Source organism: Orycteropus afer, unplaced genomic scaffold (genome assembly GCF_000298275.1).
Source record: "Orycteropus afer afer isolate SDZICR_OR568_19922 unplaced genomic scaffold, OryAfe1.0 scaffold00003, whole genome shotgun sequence".
NCBI lineage: Eukaryota > Metazoa > Chordata > Mammalia > Tubulidentata > Orycteropodidae > Orycteropus > Orycteropus afer.
In genome coordinates this window covers 34512021-34524033 of record NW_006921590.1, presented here as the reverse complement: position 1 = coordinate 34524033, position 12013 = coordinate 34512021, and the positions used below count along the sequence as shown (strand labels likewise).

The 12013-nt window shown below is 38.0% G+C and overlaps 1 protein-coding gene across 1 annotated transcript in view; it reads left to right on the top strand.

Moving 5' to 3' along the window:
• Positions 1-12013, top strand: part of STAG1 (stromal antigen 1) — a 528154-nt gene that overhangs the window by 269432 nt on the left and 246709 nt on the right. The window lies entirely within an intron of this gene.

Sequence of the window (12013 nt, the reverse complement as noted above, 5' to 3'; positions counted from 1 at the left end):
GTCTTCCTTGTAGGTATGTGGATATTATCCTATCACTGACAGCATTGTACTTCAGGACAGATCTTGAAACATCCTTTGTGATGATGAATGACATGCCATTCTTCAAGCTGTCATTCTCAGCATAGTAGATCACAAGGTTGTCTGATTCAGAGTGGCCAAAACCAGTCCATTTCACTCACTAATGCTGAGGATATCTATCTTTATGCCTTCCATTTTCATTTCTGACAACTTCCAATTTTCCTAGATTCATACTTCGGACTTTCCATGTTCCGATGATTAATGGATGTCTACAGCTGTTTCTCTTCAATTTGAGTGGTGGCACATCAGCAAATGGAGGTCTTGAAAGCTTTACCTTATCCATAAGGCTAAGGTTGAGCTTACTCAGATGATGCAGCTCTTTCCCAGTCCTATTTTGAGAGCCTTCTAACCTAACTGGTCTATTCATAAAGTTGTGCGGTAATGTGTCAAACAGTGTTTCTTTGCTATTCATAAGGTTTTCCCTGGCCATTTCTTTTGAGAACTGGACTGCCTCTTCCTTCTTCCTAGTCTCTCTCAGTCTGTAATCTGGGCTGATACCTGTGTACCATGTGCATCCCCCTGGGTTTGAAAGACCAGTAGCTCAGCCTCAACACGTCACCATGGTAGGTCAACCCAACAGACAGGTTTGTCTCCCTGTTGGAAACCTCTCGTACAACATTTACCTGGGTCCCTGCGGCAGACTCCTTCTCTGTCCAGGTTCCTGCCCTTTTAATCCCCTTTCTCCTGCTCTCCCACCCTGCTGCTTTGGGCGTGCCTGGTTTCTCTCTCCTCACCTGGACCCCTGCGGCTGACTGCTCCTCTGTCCTGATTCCTGGGCCTTTTAATCGCCTTTCTCCTCTTCTCCCACCCTGCTGCTTTGGGCGTGCCTGAGTTCCCTCTCCTCACCTGGATCCCTGGGACTGATCATGTAAAGTTAGTGATTGGTTTTTCCATATCCTTAAAAAATGTTCATGGGATCTGGATTGGGATTGCATTGAATGTATAGATTGCTTTGGGTAGAATTGACATTTTCACAATGTTCAATCTTCCTATCCAAGAGCATGGGTCTTCTTCCATTTATGTAGATCTCTTACGGTTTCTTGAAATAGTTTTTTATAGTTTTCTTTGTAGAGGTCTTTTGTGTCCCTGGTAAGATTTATTCTCAATTTTTTTTTTTTTTTTGGTAGCTATTGTAAATGGTATTGATCTCCTTATTTCTTTTTCAGCAATCTCTTGGCTGGTGTAGAGGAATACAACTGATTTTTGGATGTTGATGTTCTATTCTGCCACACTGCAAATCTCTCAATTAGTTCCAGTGGATTTTTGACTGAGTCTCTTGGGTTTTCTAGGTATAAGATTATATCATCAGCAAATAGGGATTCTTTGACTTCTTCCTTGCCAATTTAGATGCCTTTCATTTCCCTTTCTTGCCTTATTCCCTGCCTAGGATTTCCAGTACAGTGTTGAATAGGGGTGGTGATAGAGGGCATCTTGTCTGGTTCCTGTTCACAAGAGGAGTGGTTTCAGTCTCTCTCCATTGAGTATAATGTTGGCTGTTGACTTTGCATAGATGACCTGTACTATGTTTAGAAATGTCCCTTCTGTTATTTTGCTGAGAGGTTTGATCAGGAACGGGTGTTGGTTTTTATCAAATGCCTTTTCTGCATTGATTGATATGATCATGTAGTTCTTCTCCTTTGTTTTATTTATGTGTTGGATGATGCTGATTACTTTTCTATGTTGAACTGTCCTTGCTTACTTGATATGAACCATACTTGGTCATAATGAATAATTTTCTTGATATGTTTTTGGAGTCTATTGCTTAGGATTTTGTTGAAGATTTTTGCATCTGTATTCATGAGAGATATTGGTCTGTAGTTTTCCTTTTGAGTGATGTGTTTCCCTGGTTTTGGAATCAAGGTTATGCTTGCTTCATAAAATGAGTTAAGGGTGATTCCATCCTTTTGTATGTTTGGAATAGTTTGAGTAGGATTGGTATCATTTTTCTCTGAACGTTTGGTAGAATTCTCCAGTGAAACCGTCTGGGCTAGGACTTTTTTTTGTTGGTAATATTTTTATGACCTGTTCAATTTCTTCTTTCCTTATGTATCTGTTCAGCGTTCCACATCAGTCTGTGTTATTTTAGGTAAGTGGTGTTTTTCTAGAAAACTGTCCATTTCTTCCAGATTTTCAAATTTGTTGGATTACAATTCTTTATATTGTCCTGATATTATCCTTTTTATTTCATTTGGATCTGTTGTGATGTCACCCATTTCATTTCTTATTCATGTTATTTTTATTCTTTCCCTCTTTTTCTTTGTTAAATTTGTAGTGGTTTGTCAATTTTATTAATCTCTTCAAAAAAACCAACCTCTGGTCTTGTTGATTTTTTTCTATTGCCCTTCTATTTTCTGTTTCATTGATTTCTGCTCAAATTTTTATTATTTCCTTTCTTCTGGTGACTGGAGGCTTTTCTTGCTGTTCTTTTTCTGATTGTTGGAGATCTTGGGTTAAAGTGTTGATTTTGGCTTTTTCTTCTTTTTGTTTGTTGTTTTTTTGCCGTCGAGTCAGCCCCAACTCATAGCGACCCCTCCTTGGGTTTCCGAGGCAGTATCACTACGGAAGTAGGATTGCCCAACCTTCCTTCTGAGGAGTGGCTGGTGGGTTTGAACCGCCAACCTTCTGGTTAGTAGTCAAGTGCTTTTAGCCACTATGCTACCTTGGATGTTTGCGTTTATTGCTATAAATTCGCCTCTGATCACTGCTTTTGCTGTGTCCCAAAGATTTCTGTATGTTGTGTTTTCATTTTCATTTGATTCAAGGAATTTTTTAATTTTTATTTTTATTTCTTTTCTTCCCCAGTCGTTCTCAAGGAGGCTTTTGTTCAGTTTCCATGTGTTTACTCTTTTTCTGTTGATCTTCCTATTGTTGATTTCTAATTTGGTAGCATTTTGATCTGAGAAGATGCTTTGCAGTGTTTCAGTGTTTTTAAATTTATGAAGGCTTGCATTATAGCCTAACTTATTATGGTCTATTATGGAAAATGTTCCATGTGCACTGGAGAAGAATGTATATTGTGTTGCTGGTGGATGAAGTGCTCTGTAGATGTCTGTAAGGTCAAGTTGGTGGATTGTATTGTTTAGCTCTTCTGCATCTTTGTTGATTTTTTTTTCCAGTTCTCTCTTTCATTGAAAGTGGTGTATTAAATCTCCCACGATGAATGTGGAGTCATCTATTTGACTTTTCATCTCTTTTAAAGTCTGATTTATGTATTTTGGGGCTCTTTCATTGGGTCCATAGATATTTATTATAGTTATATCTTCATGTTCTTTTGATCCTTTAATAATTATATAATGTCCTTCCTTGTCTTGTATGGTGGTTTTTGTCTTAAAGTCAATTTGATCAGAAATTAATATTGCCACTCCTGCTCTCTTACAGTTGCCATTTACTTGATATATCTTTTTCCATCCTTTGATTTTTAGTCTATTTTTGTCTTTGTCTGTAAGACATGTCTCTTGTAGACAACATATTGATTGATTTTGTTTTCTTATCCAATCTGCAGCTTTTTATTTCTTGAGTGGTGCATTTAATCCATTAATATTCAGTGTAATTATTGAAAAGTATGAGCTTGTTGCTGTCATTTTGTTATGTGTTTTTTCATGGTGTCCCTGGTTTCTTTGTTCCAAATTATTTTCTGTGCTGAGCTAATTATGTTTTTGAATCATGTTATCATTTCTTTTGTTACTGTTATTTTAGTATTTGTTGAATATTTGTGCTTGTCCTCTTTTTTATTTTGATGTGAAGGTTTATCATTTTTATTTGAGGTTACCCTGTGATTTTTCTCTCTGAGATTTTTCTCTCTGAGATTACAACAGTCCATTCCATCTTGCAGCTCTCTTGACTTCCTCACCATTTAGAAGTTCTGTAACTACACAGTGTTTTCCCTCTTTTTGGTTTGTAGTTGTCCTCACTTGTCAATTGATGTCTCTGGTTCCCTGTTTACCATCTTGTAAGCTTATTTTGCTTTGAATATGTCCATAGCTGTCGTTTCTGGGTTATGTGATGTTGTGTATTAATAGTCAGTTGTTATTTGCTAGTTTTGGTTCTGTGTTCAAAGGACTCCCTTTAGTATCTCTTGTAAGGTTGGTCTGGTTTTACAAATACCCTTAGTTTCTGCTTATCTGGAAATCTCCTAATTTCTCCATCATAATTGAGGGACAGTTTTGCCGTGTATGTAATTCTTGGTTGAAAATTTTTCTCTTTCAGGGTTTTATATATACCATCCCATTGCTTTTTTGCTTGCATGGTTTCTTTTCAGAAATCAGAGCTTACTCTTACTGATTTTCCTTTGTAAGTAACTTTTTGTTTTTCCTGTGCTCCTTTCAGGATTCTGTCTTTGTCTTTGGTTTTGGTGAGTTTGATGATGATATGTCTTGGTGATTTTCTCTTGGGACCACCCTTTTTGGGGTTCTTTGGACTACCTGAATGGATATATTCTCATCTTTCATCATATCATGGAGGTTCTCCTCCAACAAATCTTTAACAATTTTCTCAGTGGATTTATTATTCTCTTCCTGTTCTGAAATTCCAATGACATGTATGTTATTCCTTTTGATGGTATCACACATGAAACTTAGGCTATCTTCATTTTTCTTTGATCTTTTTCTGATTGATCCCTTTCCAAAGAAGTATTCAGGTATTTGTTTTCAGTCTCATTAATTCTGTTTTCTATTGCATCCGTTCTACTCCTCTGCCCTATTTCTGATAATTTAGTATTAATCTTGTGGATTTCTATATGTAGATTTAGAATCATTTCTAATTTTTCTTTTCTTTTTCTTTTTCTTTTTTTTTTTTACATTTTGTTCCAAAATTCTTCTAGGGCTTCTTTCTGTTTTCTCCTTCATCTGTCTTTCAGTCCTTTGAAGATATGTGAATATAATTCTTTTCAATTCCTTATCAGGGAGTTCACATGCTGCTGCTTCCTCAGGGATGTGTTCTGGGTCTGTGTCCTGCTCTCTTGTTCATAGCACTTTATCTTGCTTCTTTGTGTGGACAGTGATGGTCTGTTGTTTCCAAGACTTCATGGCATTATTGTATTTAGTTCTCTGTTAACTGTTTGTGAGGAACTGCCAAGGGTGAGTGAGGCTTTTTCTTATGATTGTTTATGTAGGTCCATTGGTGCAGAAGGAAGTGGTGGCTCTCAGTAAGTGAAGTTGCAGGAGGTGTGGGTGTAGTTGTGTCTTAATGGGGACTGTTGCTGTCTTCCACTCATTTAGACAAAATTAACAATTGAATAACTATCAAAAAAGTAAAAGCAAGTGAACAAAAAATACACCATGTAGTCATACTGGAACAGTAACTAATAAAGAAAAAAGGGCAAAAGAAGAAAAAGAAAAAGAAACAGAAGTGTCTGGGGAGCTGGCAGTAATGGAAAAATGGTAGAGAAAGAGAATAATGAAGAAAAAAATGGGAGAAATGCAAAAAGAAAAACAAGGAATACAGTTAACCATGAGAAATAAAAAAGGAAAAAAAATAATTGCAACCAGGAATAGGGAAAAGAAACAAAGCTGAAAACTGGAACCTGAGAGGGGAAAAATAAAGAATAATAATAAAAAGGACAAAAGTAATCATCATAGTAGTTGTTTTAGAACAGACTAAAATAAACAATAAACTGAAAAACAGAAAAAAGAAAAAAACACGGGGCAGGGTGGGGTTGGACACCCAGGCTCCTTCTGAGGCCACAGACTGGGGTGGCATTCCTGTGGGCCCAGAAGGTGGATTGTAGTGAGGAATGGCCGCACCTCCATTCACCAAGAGTGTGTGGGGTATAAGAGTAAAAAGGAGAATCTTACACCTCTCCAGTCATCCAGGTCCATAGTGTCCTTTGGGTTACTGACTGTGGGAGCCTGTTCTTATGTTCCTGGAATCTCGGAGAACACTGTCACTTTAAATATTTAAAATGGTCAAGGCACTTGTAAAAATTCAAAATGGCTACGCCCTCTGACAGACAAAAGTCCACAGCTCAGCCCGCCATCCTCTTCGTTGCTTTCCTTTTTATTCCCCAGCTGCCAGAACAGTCCTCTGTGCAGTTCCTGACTAGCATGGCCGATTTTGGCTTAATTCTTAGGTCTTACCACCACTCAGCAATATCCAAACTATCTGTGTCTTCAGGATCACTGCCAGACTGCAGCTCGGTATGTCTCTTTTTTGGTGTTTTTATGCAAATTCTCTGCAAGTTGGAATTTAGTCCACTTCTATATCCTTCCCTTCAAGGCTCAGGGGTCCAGGATTATATTCTGTATCTGTGTTAATTGGTTCCCCTTTTCTTTGTTGAAGAGGGTCTGTGCAGTCTTTCTGCCTATTCCGCCATATTACCAGAACTCAACACTTAACTGTTCTTATGCATTACCTGTACATAGACCAAGGGGTTGTTGTTTGAACAGAACAGGTGGGTACTGCATGGTTTGAGATGAGGAAAGGTGTGCATCATCTTTGTATCCTTTTACCATACTTACTCAGTTTGTAATGTGAGCAAATGATTTGAGAAGCTTAACTCTGAAGAAGAACATGGCACCAGGATTGGTGGAAGACTCATTAACAACTTGCAATATGTATATCACATGACCTTGCTTGCTGAAAACAAAGAGAACCTGAAGCATTTACTGATAAATATCAAAGATTACAGTCTTCAGCATGAATTACACCTGAACATAAAGAAAACAAAAATCATCATACCTGGACCAATAAGCAACATCATGATAAAATGAAAATACTGAAATTGTTAAGGCTTTCACTTGGATCCACAAGCAACACCCCTGGAAGTAGCAATAAAGAAATCAAATGACATATTGCATTGGGCAAGTATATTGCCAAAACTCACTACCATCAAGTAGATTTCAACTCATTAGCAACTCAATACCCACCAGCCACTCCTCAGAATGAAGGTTGGGCAGTCTACTTCTGTAGTGATACAGCCTTGGAAAATCTCAGGGGAGTCGCTATGAGTCAGGTCTGACTCGAAGGCATATAACAACAACAGCAGCAGCACCCCTATAGGATGAAGTACAATTGCTTTATAGAGTTTCCAAGGCTGTTAATCTTTACAGAAGCAGACTGCCTCATCAGTCTCCCAAGGAGCAGCTGATAGATTCAGTCCTCCAACCATTTGGTTAGCAGGCAAATACTTTAACCCAAAGCTGCTACCTCTTTAAAGTGTTCAAAAGCAGAGATGTTACTTTGAGGGCTAAGGTTGCCTGACCCAAGCCATGGTGTTTTCACTTGCCTCATGTGCATGAGAAAACTGGAGAATGAATGTGGAAGACCAAAGGAAAATTGATACATTTCATTAAGGTCTTAGTGAAGAATATTGGATATATCATGGACTTGCAGAAGAATGAACAAATCTTACTTAGAAGAAATATAGCCATAATGCTCCTTCGAAGCGAGAATAGTCATACTTCAGCTCACATACTTAGGATATGTCCTCAGGAGGGCCCTGCCTCTGGAGTAGGGCATTATGCTTGAGAAAGTACAGGGACAACAAAAGGAAGAAGCCCCACAGTGAAATGGATTGCGATAGTGGCTGCAACAATGGGCTGAAATAGTAATGATTGTGTGGATATTGCAAGATTGGGCAGTATTTTCTTCTTTTGTACATAGGATTGCTATGAGTTGCAACTAATTCAACAGCACCTACTAACAAGTCCTTCTTTCCTACTCCTGGTAACAGTTAGTAGTCATTGGTCTTTATATCTATATCAAATCATATCTCTGTCTGTATCAAATATATTACTTTATCAACATTTTAAATTAGTTTTGGTTTATAATCCTATTGATATTGGCTTTATGAGTCTAAGAAATGTTTTTTGAAATTCATATGAGAATAGAGAGTAGACATTGAATGACACAAGTGGTTGATGTCTATTTTGGAAAGAGTATATTTCAAAGAAGTGCTGTTGGTGTCTCTTTGCTGGTTTATTTTAGATACTTTACACATTTCTGTTTGTGGCTAAGGAAATAGAAATTGTTAAAATTTATAATAAAGGAAAAGTATATGGAGTTTATTGAATACTTTTATTTTAGACCCATTTTGAAGTCATCTTAGTGGTGATTTATTAAATTTATCAAGAAATACACAAGTTTCTTAAATTCCAAGCTTTGTGCATATAGCACTCGAAGAAAGTAGGCAGAAGTCTGTCTTTGCAGAACTTAATGATATTTGGAGGTGAAAGCCAACATATATAGACAAAATAGTATAGTATGATAGATAGCAATATATGTTACAGAGAAAAATGAAGCAGAACAAAGAGGAAGACAATGCAGGAATAATACAAATGATTTTAATAGGATGCTCAGAAAGACCTGTGTGAGAATATAACCTTGAGTAAAGACTTGGAGTTGGTGATTGAGTGGGCCATGGGGAAGGAACATAGAGGCAGAGAAAACAACAAAGGGCAGAGACCTCATAGTGGAATTATACCTAGTGAGTTTAAGAGACATCAAAAAGCCAATCTTGAATGAAGCACTGAATTTACATATTACACTTGATAAATTCTCGGGACTTTTTAAAAATGTAAAATAGTTCCAGTTTAATTTTTTACATCTCCAAGTTAATTGTTTTATAAAGACCTTTTTATTTGATTGTTTCCTCATGGAATCATTTAACTCGTTCCTATATTCCCTATATTTTGTAGCTGAAAGTTAACATCTGATACCTCATTGGTAACAGTTATGTTTTGTTTTTGTTTTTTTGCCAGAAAATTTTGTAGATGATACTGTATATTTCATGTTGGAGTAGAATTGCCATATAGGGTTTCCAAGACTATAATCTTTATGGAAACAGACTGCCACATCTTTATTCAGTGGAGCAGATGGTGGGTTTGAACTGCTAACCTTTTGATTAACAGCCAAGCACTTAACCACTGCTCCACCAGTGCTCCTACTTTCTTGAAATTTCTCACTAATTTTAAATGTTGAGCTAATGTCACCTGAAGTCTGAAGAGAGGATATACTATATCAATCAATATTTATTAATTGTTGTTGTTGTTATTGTTATGTGCTATTGAGTCGGACCCGACTCATAGCTTCCTCTCCTTGGGTTTCCAAGGCACTGTATCACTACGAAAGTAGATTGCCCCATCTTCCTTCCGAGGAGTGGCTGGTGGGTTTGAACCGCCAGACTTCTGGTTAACAGTGAAGTGCCTTAGCCACTATGCTACCAGAGCTCCCATTTATTAATTAGGAAGTGTTACTCTCTCCTTATGGGATAGTAGTCTCTTTAGATATCTGTAAACAAAGAGTTGGGCTTCCTATAACAAATTGGGGCAAAAAAGTTCTTTTATTCTATTGCAAATAACCTACTCAGTCAAACAAATCAGAAGAAACAGAAGAATCATCTTTGTTCATCATCCACTTAAATCAAGATTTTATGTCTTTATTATTTGGATGATTATTACATCCCTCTTTTAATCCATTCATTGTGGTTCTTGTTAGGTTTCGTTGAGCCAGCTTCAACTCATAATGACACTATGTAGAACAGAACACAACTCTGCCCTGTCTTGGGTCATTTTCACAATCCTGGCTATGCTTAAGCCCTTAGCTGCAGCCACTGTGTGTTTCCATCTCATTGAAGGTCTTCCGCTTTTTCTCTGATCCTCTACTTTACCACGCATGATATCCTTCTCCGAGATATGGTCCCTTCTGTCAACATGACCAAAGTAAGTGAATTCTGGCCATTCTCACTTCTAAGTAGCATTCCTGCTGCACCTACAGGACAGCTTTTTTCATTTTTTAAGCAATCCATGGTATTTTCAGTATTCTTTGCCAACACCACAATTCAAAGGTGTCAACTCTTCTTTGGTGTTCTTTATTTGTTATCCAACTTTCACATGCATATGAGGTGATTGAAAATGCCATGACTTGAGTCAGAACTTGTGAATGTAGTATATTGATTGCATATGTATTATAAACAGTTATGAATTTTATAGGATTTCTAGCTGCAATGTGGAGAATAGTTAGAAAGTAAAGATGAGGGGCTAGAACCAAGGAGATCTGTCACTAGAATAGATCTAAAAACAAAGGAAGAGGATATCAGAGAGTTTAAATTAAGTAATAATGGTGACAACTAAGTCCACCACTCTATCAGTTTGTCATACTCTGGTGGCTTGCATGTTGTTGTGACACTGGAAGCCCTGTCACTGATATGTAAAGTACACATCATGGACAGATTTCAGACTGGGAAGAAGAACAGGGCAATCAACTTCTGCAAGAATTGGCCACTAAAAAGCTTATAAGTATCAGTGAAACACCATCTCATATATTACTGGAAAACGTTATGAAGAGCCATAAAACTGTGTCTGATACGGTGCCAGAAAATGAGCCCCTCAGGTCAGAAGCTACTCAAAATATGACTAGGGAAGGAGCTGCCTCCTTAAAGTAGAGTCGGCCTTCATAACATTGATGGAGTAAAGTTTTCGGAATCTCCATTTGCTAATGAGGCATGACTCAGAATGAGAAGAAATAGCTGCAAACAACCATTAATAGTTGGAACGTGAAATGAACGAAGTGTAAATGTAGGAAAATTGGAAGCTGTCAGAAATGAAATGGAACGCATAAAGACCACTATCCTAGGTGTTAGTGAGCTGAAATGAGCTAGTTTTGTCTGATTTTGAGTCAGACAATCATATGGTCTGGGATGCTGAGAATGACAAACTGAAGAGGAATTAAGTCACATTCATCATCACAAAGAATGTTTTAAGATCTGCCCTGAAGTACAGTGCTGTCAGTGTTAGGATCATATCCATACATCTACAGAATGTAGAAATTATAGAACAATATCATTAATATCACATGCAAGTAAGATCTTACTGAAGATAATTCAGAAACTTTGGCAGCAGTATATTGATAGAGAACTTCCAGAGGTTCAAGCCGGATTCAGAAGAGGACATGGAACAGGGATATCATAGCTGTTGTCAGATGGATCTTGGCTCAAGGCAGGGAATACCAGAAAGATGTTTACTTGTGTTTTATTGACTATGCAAAGGCATTTGATTGTGTGAATCATGACAAATTATGGATAACATTGAGAAGAATGGGAATTCCCGAGCACTTGACTGTACTCGTGAGGAATCTGTACCTTGACCAGGAGGCTGTCGTTCAAACAGAACAAGGGTTCACTCCATGGTTTAAAATCAAGAAGGGAGTGCGTCAGGGTTGTATTCTTTCTCCACACTTATTCAATCTATATGCTGAGCAAATAATCTGAGAAGCTGGACTATATGAAGAAGAACGTGGCATCAGGATTGGAGGAAGACTCATTAACAACCTGAGATATGCAGATGATACAACTTTGCTTGCTGAAAGTGAGGATGACTTAAGGCACCTACTGATGAGGGTTGAAGAATACAGTCTGCAGTATGGATTACGTCTCAATATAAAGAAAACAAAAATCCTCACAACTGGACCAATGAGCAGCATCACAATAAATGGAGAGAAGATTGAGGTTGTCAAGGAATTCACATTTTTTGTTTCTACAATCGATGCCAACGGAAGCAGCAGTCAGGACATTAGATGACGTGTAGCATTGGGAAAGTCAACTGCGAAGGAACTGTATCAAGTGCTGAGGAGCAAGGATATCTCCTTGAGGACTAAGGTGTGCCTGACACAAGCCATGATATTTCCAGTCGCCTTGTATGCATGTGAGAGCTGGACAATGAATAAGGAAGACCGAAGAAGAGTTGATGCTTTTGAGTTGTGGTGCTGGCGAAGAATGCTGAAAGTACCGTGGACTGCTAAAAGAACTAACAGATCTGTCCTGAAGGAAGTGCAGCCAGAATGCTCCTTGGAAGCAAGAATGGCCAGACTTTGTCTCACCTATTTTGGTCATGTTGTAAGAAGGGACCATTCCCTGGAGAAGGATGTCATGCTTGGTAGGGTGGAGGGTCGATGAAAGAGGGGGAGGCCTTCAAGGAGATGGATTGATACAGTGGCTGCGATG